Source organism: Python bivittatus, unplaced genomic scaffold (genome assembly GCF_059951505.1).
Source record: "Python bivittatus isolate LINGU-HERP-01145 unplaced genomic scaffold, Pbiv_v1 ctg000570_np1212, whole genome shotgun sequence".
Classification (NCBI taxonomy): Eukaryota; Metazoa; Chordata; class Lepidosauria; order Squamata; family Pythonidae; genus Python; species Python bivittatus.
In genome coordinates, this window is record NW_028277097.1 from 18321510 (window position 1) to 18331307 (window position 9798).

At 43.0% G+C, this 9798-nt stretch overlaps 1 protein-coding gene across 2 annotated transcripts in view; it reads right to left on the bottom strand.

Moving 5' to 3' along the window:
* The window catches only part of SETBP1 (SET binding protein 1), a 247782-nt gene that overhangs the window by 234730 nt on the left and 3254 nt on the right, over window positions 1-9798 (bottom strand). The gene's annotated exons all lie outside the window — the stretch shown is intronic.

The window sequence follows — 9798 nt, forward strand, 5'->3', positions numbered from 1 at the left end:
ACCCATGATCCTCGCCTAACAGCAGCAATGGGGACTGCCAGGGTTGCCGTCACTAAGCAATGCAGTCATGTGACATTGTGCTTTATGACCACATCACTTAGTGATGAAAATTCCAGTCCCAATTACCGTTGTTAACCAAGGACTACCTGTAACTGGAAGTAACTTCCTACCATTATCTTCCTTTAAAAAGTGATCCTCTTCTATTACCAGATAAGGCATAGAAATAACCTGAATTTGCAGACAGGTAAGAGTTTTAGTTTGAATTAGCTGAAACAGAAGGGAGGGGAGCAAATTTGGATTGCTTTAAAAAATATAAGTATTTTATAAGGTTGTGCTGCTCCAGATCTCCTTATGTTCTGCTTGCATACTGTAAACAAGGTTGTGAGAAGGTCATGAGTCTCATGGGGCTTCATCCAAAAGAAATTAGAACGGATTACACTGCTTGTGGAAGCATTATTTACATTCCATGCATAAACCAGTGAGCTAGCAATACCTTATCCCAGCACCCAAATCTGGCACATTCCACCAATGTTTAGCTGCAACATAGGAGCTACTCACTAGAGTCACAGCCAATCTATGCCAAATAAAACTTGACTTGTGTTTTCTTCAACTGAGAAAAGCTCAACAACTCTGCTCACCAGGGAAAAGAAGATGGCTGTCTTCATGGGGATCAAACAAGGCAAGCCCCAAATTTCTCCCACACCCACACACAAAAGCAACAGGAAATAGAATTGCTGGAATCTTTGCTGTGCTGATGACTTGAGTTCTGTCTTCTCAATAGCAGCAGCTGAAGATCCAAAACTTCACTTTTGCCTTTAAGTAGTAAGCTAGTGACTGCACCCTGAAAAGAAGTGGGTGGAGCTGGGATAAAAACTAAATTTAGTATTTACACAATGTGAACCTAAACATAAAAATCAATTAATTATTACCCCTATGTATTTAATTACAGTCCCCTTCTATAATGCTAAGAATTGCAATTTAGCACCAAGGCTTGGAGATATTCTTGGGTGGGAAGGGTGGTGGGATAATTATTAGTACTTGATGCTGGTGGAGAATCATACATTGACATATGGCCTTACAGACATAGGTTGGGCACTTCAGACTCAAACAAGTTAATTCTGACTCTACCCTCTTGAAGACTACCTAGAAAGCATCAAAGGGCTTATCCACAGAGCTACTTGGCTGCACTTCCCTGCTGTCCCAGAGTTGTGAAGAAATCATATCACCATAAATCATGCTGCCCCGACAGTGTGCCCTTAATGCACATCCAGGATGGGGCTGGGCAGTGATCCCGTCCATGCATCTCCATTGCACAACACCGCAAAGGCAACAATTGGTGGTTTTCCCTGGTTGAAATTCCAGTCCTGCTCAACTTCATCATTGCAAAAACCACCACCAATTGCTTTACAAAACGTACGTAGGAATGGTGGTTGCATATTCTGCCCAATCCGGTTTCCTCCTTAATTTTTTGGCTTAAGATTATCAACTGATCAACATCAATCTTCCTATCACTGTAGGAAGTACAGTAATGAAGTCCAGCAAGATAACATAAAAAGATGGCATACAGTAGTCCTATGAAATATTCTGCTAGATGTTGCCATCTTGAGATCTGGAAAAATGCAGGCTGGAATCCAAAATCAGAATTCCAGTTTGTGGTAATCTAGTCAACCTCTCCATGGGAACATCTAAGAACATTGCTTAATCATGAGCCAAGGATTGGAAATCTTAATGGTGTCTAAAAAATCCAAGCAGTAGGAACAACAATACCTCAACCTCCTGGAGCCTTTTAAGGGGCAAATGCTTTTTTTTTTTTTTTGGTTTAAGCTTATTTACCCATGGGAATATCATTCTCCTGGAAGACCCCATTCAGGTACAACCTCCCCCCCCCCCCAAAAAGAACAGCCTGTTTAAACAAGGTGTCTGTCTAACAGCCAAAATGGCCATGGAGGCACAGTGCCCAATAACTGGACATGAGGATTCAGTCCCATAGCAGACCTGTCAGGTCAACTTGATGTCAATAATTTGATGAACGTATGCCCCAAAGCCTTGACTGGACCGAGCACCTGGAGTGTACAAGCACCACCTCTATATATGTTCTATAAAGCTCAGCAGAACCCCCATGCTGACCCCGTCATCCCATGATTCCATGCTCCTTAGATTGTCCACTTGGGCACTTTTATGTCAGGATGAAAGGGAAAACATCATGTTCATGCTAGAACAACTAACACCAACTTCAAGCTGTCTCAGCAATGAGCTGGCAGCAAGACAGAGGCAACACTGTGAAGACAGCTCCTTCACAAACATTACTGGACCTCTTCATGCCATAGCAATGAGAATGTGCATATGAGCCCAAAGCAGCAATCTCACCAGCTCTCTAGTCCCAGAGATGCCAAGCAAGAGGAATTAAGATTTCATGTTATGCTGAAATAGTGTTAATTATCTTTATGGGAGCAACCACAAATCAGAAGGATGAGGAAATGAGAATTGGCTTGAGGATTACCATTCTAGAGTGAGGAGATTCCCTGATGGTTGGCCCTGGGGATTCCACTTACCAGTGGAAAGTGCTATTGTAAATTTATTTCCCCTAATAAAATGGGAAGAGAACTTCTCCGTTCCAAAGGCAGCTTTAAAAACCATCAGCACCCACATGGAGAAAAGTGGACAAGGAGAAGTTGTTTTCCTCTTCCCAAAATGCTAGAACCAGAGGTCACCCAATGAAATTAAATGTGGAAGAACCAGGACAGAAAACAAAGAATTTAACTTTAGGATTCATTACCATGAGATATGACCAGCTTGGCCTGAAGAAAGACCACCTGCTGGGAGAAGGGGCTTCCCTTGTGGGCAGCTGTTAGCCACTGTGTGGTTGGTTAGCCGCTGAGAATAGACTGCTGGACTAGATGGGCCAGGGGCCCGATCCAGCAGGCCACTGGTTATGTTCTTATATACTTTTTTTTTTTTTGTATTTACTAACTTACCATTTGTAAACATAAGGGTGGAAATCTTGACTTCTTTGTACCCCCAAAGCAAAGATAGGAGAAGGTCAAACCACCCCATACTGTCATCTCAATAAACAGAGTTACGAAAACCTAACCAGTATTGCTGAATGTATTGTTCATACAGGACTAATTCTCCAAGAATTCATGATATCTTTTTAACACTGAACAAAGGGAACCTCAGTCTCTCCCATTGCCTGTGTAAAAACAAAATGTACAACACCCAAGCAAAGCAACAAGCCAGGCAAGGGGAAGTTTATTTGCTCTCTGCCTGAAAGACTCTCCGGCCTGGACTTCTTTCACCCTTCCGCAACCAAGGTAGTTTGGACCACAGTTCCAGCTTCTTTGGCCATGCTGCTTGAGTTGATCTCTTGAGCTCAACCTATGTGGAATCTGGTGGCACTTTGTAGAATGATGGGCATGCTGTTCATAATTTCTATAGAGCATAATTTCTTCATGTAGCTCTTTTTGCCCTAGATAAGGAGCCTCAAGTGTAATGTATGCATCATTCTAGGTAAAGGAGATGCTCAACCCTTTGATGGTGCGAGCAGCCTTATCAGCATCTTCTCCTACTGCACAAATGTCCTTCTGGGCCAATTACCGTGTATGGGCTGAGTCATACAAAGGCCCCATAAGGGGAGGTTAAGAGCCCTAAGAGGCTTATTCATTTAAGCCATTTCCAGAGAGGTAGCTGTTTTCATGCGTTACCACAAAAATAGCAGAATCTGGTGGCACCTTGAGGGCTAATTAGTGTACTGTGAGAAACAAACCTACCCATCTGTAAGGTGCCACAAGATACTTCCCTGATTTCATTCATGTCAAATGCCAAGCTATCTTGAGCTTTATCAGGCCTTGTTCCAAAGACAGGATGGGGAAAGCTAAGGGGAACAATTCGTTGTAAGAATTCTAGAATTGTATGATTGGCACTTCCTCCTCCTCCTCCTCCTGCTCCTCCTCCCTCCTTTCTGACCATATCAAAACTGTGACTTGTACAACTGGGTTCAGACATCATGCTAAGCCATAATGTGGTTTGTTTCATTTTGGCTAGGCATACTGTGTGAGTGTTGCCACTGTGATTTGCAGAATATGGTATAGGACTTAGCATACCAAATGAACTCAAACCATAACTATTTATTCAGGATCCCATAGTTAAACCAACCATAACTTAGTAGTATACGTGAGTTCAGTCAGCAAGTGCAAACCCAGGCATTGTGATGTGTAAGTCATGGCCTATGGCTTAGTGTGCTGTGTGAAACCAGTCAATTGTGACTCGTACAATAAATTGTGGTTAAGCAAGCCATGCCTTAGCACAATGTGTGAACTCAGCTATTGTAGGCTAGGCACAACCACTTTAAGAGGAGATTTGATTAAAAGAAGGAGGAAAAGGTTATTAGTGGTTGCTTGTTGTTATTTTGAGTTCCTTCTGGATAAAAAAAATGGGATAATTTGAATCAATAAAGTATTATGTATAATGTATTACTTATGTCTTATAATAATATAATAAAACCAACTTTAAAAAATGATGGCATTATATTCCTTCTGATATCAGAGGTGTCTCTCAATCCCAACTGCTGAGGAACAGGGGTCAGGGACCTCCACAGCATTCATATCCTGCTTATGTGTTTCTCCTAGGTATCTCTTGGGACACTGTAGGACAAAAATGTTGGATTGGGAAGATTTTGGCCAGATCCAGTATGTCTTTTCCGAGGTTCATCTCCAGGCCTGCATCATAGCTGTTTTCCCCATGCTAAAATTTTAAGTAGTGGGGTACGGACTCTGCAATTAGATTTCAGGTACTATGAGATCAGAAGGGAAAGGCAACTGCGATTAGAACAACTGATACCACCATAAATTGCAAGAGTCATTACAATAAAACTTCACCCCATGGTCCCAACACGCCAGAAAAAGCTGACATACCAGTCAGGAGTAAACTAAACAGGAGTTCAAGTGTATCTTTGGTCATAGGTATCCATTGGAAGCCATCATTATGTCAAGATGACATCGCACATGCCATGACACTATGGTGTTACACAAGTCATAGGTGTGATGTCACTTGCACCTCCCTGTTTCTCCACAGATGTCCTCCTATGCGTAAGGTCACTTATGTAGCTCCCTGCTTTCACAAACCATAATAATAACAGTTTATTAAACTTGTATGCCACCTGACTCTCAATCACTCTGGGTAGCTCACAACAATTTTACACATCACTTTGCAACACCAGCTTGGGTTTGTCCCAAATGTACTGGGGTACATGTAAAAGTAAAAGCCAATTAAAAAAAAAATAGAAGCATATATCTCAAGAAGGAAGGAATCCCAAGAGTAAGATATAAGATCTCTATTATCATATTCTTAACAATCCTAAAAATGCATCCCTCCCTTTTCCAGTAAATTATTTGGAGCAAAAACACAGCCTTTCTTTTCAATTAATAAATGCTAAGTAAGGCAACAATGCATTCTCAATGCACCTATAGTACTTGGATCCCAACTCATATTGCTAAGTAATTACACCCTCATACTTTTATACCAGAAGGGCAACCTTTCTGGTGCGTGCTGCCTAAAGGTATGCATATACACATTCATGAATGCACACTGAAATGCATGCACGGATACATTTTTCCCATATCAAGCTCAATGCACCTTAATGTGCTAGGGTAGAGCACTTAAGCATCCCTGCCCCTAACTTGTTTGCCAGCTCCTATCTCATCAATTTCTCAACCACTTCTGGAAGACCTGCAATAACCTTGTTTCTTCCAGTGACCATAGACTTCACCCATAGAGAAGGCAGAGGGTCAGGTGCCCTGGCGTCTGCATTAAGAAAACTCTATGGTCTCTCAGCCCTGAGAAAATTAGAGTCTCCTGAACTGCCTTGTTCCTTGCAGGGGCCAGTGACCAAAAACAATTAGGAAGCCAGGGGTGCACCGAGGTCTCTGCGGCTGCAGGTTTTTGCAGCAATGGGATCACTGAAGAAATTGGCAGCAACTGTGATTTTTAATAAGCCAGGGGTGGGGAGAGGAGCATTAAAGCAACTAGAAGATTGCAAAGATGGGGGGAGGAATGGGAACTTGAATAATATGCATTCAGGGAGTGCATTCCTAAACCAGATTAAGAGGAAAGCAAGATTAGTGAATTATAAACCAGATCATAAAATGAGGAAACATTTACTTGAGATTACACCTAAAAAACAAGAGCCAATTCATGCTCACTAGCGTAACCCCTGCAAATTCACTATTGGTTTTGCTCCTCTTTTTTAAGTGAAATATTCTCTGTTCAGCACTTTTCCTTTAGGGCTGCAAAACCTTGGTTGTGGATCTTAAGGCCATGTAACTGGTTCTTGATTTTGACTCTTGGCTCAATCTGTTATCCATTCCTACTTCGTGCACATCACTATCGGAACAATTAGTCCCAAACAGGATAACTTAAGGAAATTTCCATGTTCCCTTCTTTGATATTCTTTATCTGGGAACATGGTTGATACACTATGGTGGCTTTTCTCAACCCAGAATTGGACTTTAGCAATGATTGCACTGGCTAAGGATCATGACAGTTGAAATCTAACATCCCGAAACGGTACCAAGTTAGTGAAAGGTGAACTCTAAGGGCCATTCATAACTTATGAACATTACAATTTAATATTAAGGATTAAAAGTACTAAACCCAGTCTTCCCCAACCTGGTAAGTGCCCAGGAGATGATGACCCACTCATGCTGGGAATCTTAGGAGTTGAAATCCAACACTCAATGGCCAACCAAGTTGGAAAAGGTTGGGTTTAATCAATCAGAAATATTATATTGCAATATTCACAATTTATGAATGGAACCCATTTGTCAGGAGGACCTTTATTAGGAATTCTAAAAATGGAAGTCCACATATATTTTTAAAAGGACATTGATCAACTGGAGCAAGTCCAGAGAAGATCGACCAAGATGGTGAAAGGACTGGAAACCAACTCCTATGAGGAACTGTGAAAAGACCTAGGTATGTTTAACTTGTAGAAGGGAAGGTTGAGAGGACACACGATAGCTGTCTTCATATACCTGAAGGACTGTCACCCTGTAGAGAGTTCAGACTTGTTCTCACTTCCTCCAGAGGGTAAGACTAAAACTCATGGGATGAAACTCCAAAGAGGTAGACACGGATTAGACATTAGGAAGAACTTCTTAACTGTAAGAGCCATCACTCAGGGGAACAGTGACTGCACGGAGTGGTTTCTTCCCCTTCACTGGAGGTTTTCAAGCAGAGGTTGGATGGTCACCTATCGGGGATGGTGTAGTAAATCCTAAAGCATGCAGGAGGCTGGACTTGATGATCTCTTAGGTCCCCTCCAACTCTATGATTCTATTGGGAAGGCACTAAAGCTGGGCAAGTCTGACCTACATAAACTGCTCCAGTTTGTTCAAGGACAGTAAGCAGCTGTCGGTATAGGTAGATGGCCATGAGAAACAGGAAAATCTCAGCCACCGTTCCTTGGTTTGGAACGCCTCCTTCCCATCCTTCTGCCAGCTCACCTACTGACTGATTTTCAGAGAGGGAACCCTCTACTTCTTTTTCTTTTCATGTTTCAGGTCGCTGCCCTCCTGCTGCTATTTTTAACTGCAGGCATCTTTCATTTGGTTTCTGGGAAGGTACACGTTATATTTTTCTGACTGCTAGCCAATACTGAGATGTGGGATAGGAACAGGATCAGCTAAGAAACCTTGGGCATCAGCCTTGCACGAAAGAGTGAACACCCAGGGGCTGCCTCTTCTTTGCACATGCTGGATGGCGCTGCCTTCAGCCTACAGTAGGACTATGACATCAAGATCATGCGGCAAAGGGTGAGGACACTGTGAAACTAGGAATAAGGGTGTGGAAGATGAGGAAAGGGTGGCCTCCGTATGTCAAAGGTTAGAGTTCCAGGAGCAAACCCAACAGCAAGGAATTGTAGGACTCGTTCACAATTTAGGGGAAAACAGCACAACCTAATTGGCTGCCATTAAGGGAACAGAGGTGAAGTCACTACATCTTATGCAGAACAGGATGAAAAAGAGGCCGAGAACCACCAAGAACGCAGTTTATAATAGTTAAATATGCAGACAGAGGACAAAGAAAGATATGTGTCTCCTCCTATGACCGCAAATCCAGATACGACCAAAAGGAATAATCGGCCCCTGAGAAACTGAAGGGCACAATTCTATACTACAGAGAAGCTTTTGCTGGCTTTACTTAACCCATAGGTGTATTTATTTAATCCACCAGTTAAAATAGGAAGGTATCCACTGGCTGGGTTCAGAGAACCCTGCAACCTTCAAACCTGGGTGAACAGACCACAACTGCTCTATTTACAAAACATACTATGCCCAAACAAGACGACGATTGTTGGTGTGATGCACAGAGTTTTCTAGGAACGATGGCTGGTTCCAGAAGCCATGCTGAATCACAAATTATCCAGCTCCATTTTAGCCTAATCTGGCACATTCTGCTATATTTCTCCATTCAGTTGGATTTTTCTGGGGCACGGTGGGGGGGGGGGAGTTCCCCCAACTCTGACCATGGATTACCAGCAACGGAGATGGTTCCAATGGTCTGATTCAGCAGAAGACAGGGTCTAGTTCCCACAGAAATAAATAAGTAAGCCTTCTCTTCCAAATTAGAACAGTTTAGGAAAGAGTACCCAAAAGATAAATATGAGGGGTGGGAGGACTGTGAATATACTGAGGAACAGGATTGCAGACTATTTTAGGATGATCCAGACGGATGTTTTAGTTTCGCTACACATTCAGGTCATCAAAGAAAAGTGGAGAAAGTAAAAACCCGCCCTCTTCCAACTCCGTCCCTCATCCAAGAGTACAAAACCTTCCAGATGTTTTGATTACTTCTGAACTTCTCCACCAGGCCCCCTTCAACTCTGAAGCTTTACAAAGGCCTTTGCTTCCGAAACACAAGGGTGGCTTAAAAAAATAAAATAAAATAATAAATAGCAACCAGTCTGTAAGGCCAACCCCAGCGGGTTCCTAATACTGTAGATGCTCCTACTTTGGTCAGCTCTGTAGTCGTTCACCACCTTGGAAAATCTGTGTGTCAATATGGAAAGGATCAAGTTACTTTCCCTCCCCCACCTCAGCAAGACGACTAGCAGGGTCAACATTTCACTCCTTGGGAAGGTCCTTTCAAACTCCACAGATGTACATATAAGGCAAGGCGTGGAGGGTTCCCCCCCCCCACACACACATATACACAATGCCCCTTCATTCCCTCAATGCCAGGGACTATCAATTCCTGCTTTACATGGTACAGTTAATGAAACACCTCTCCTTTTAACGTAAAGCTGGGGAAAAGATTTGGGAGGGTTGGCAGGGGGAACATAGTAGGTTTGCGTTTGCCTGTTTTCTCTGCCTTTAACTTTCCCCACGGCTCAGCGACATGCTTTCACTTCAAGACATCAAAGGGAGAAAACAGCAAAACTCAACCCGCCCAGTCCAAATTCTCAAGCTGATGGGATGTTCAGGAAGATGAATAGCCTTTCTCAGCAGACTCTCCCCCTGCCAACGTGGGGTAGCTCTGTCTGCTTCCTTCCCCCATGTGCAATGGGGCCCTGTGGCTGCAAACCCCAAGATTTCCTGCAAGGGGGTGGAGGTGGATCACATGACCTCCTCCATAGCTGCCTCCACCTCTATGATCCTGGGATTCTACACAAAGTTCAGATGGTTATTAGGAAAGGGAAGAGAGAACATTTGTCTACATCCCACCATGTTTTCTGCTAACTGGACCCCCCAAATTACATTTCCTGCAAGTGACCGTGCTCTCAGTAGCCTATCATGGGAGGGA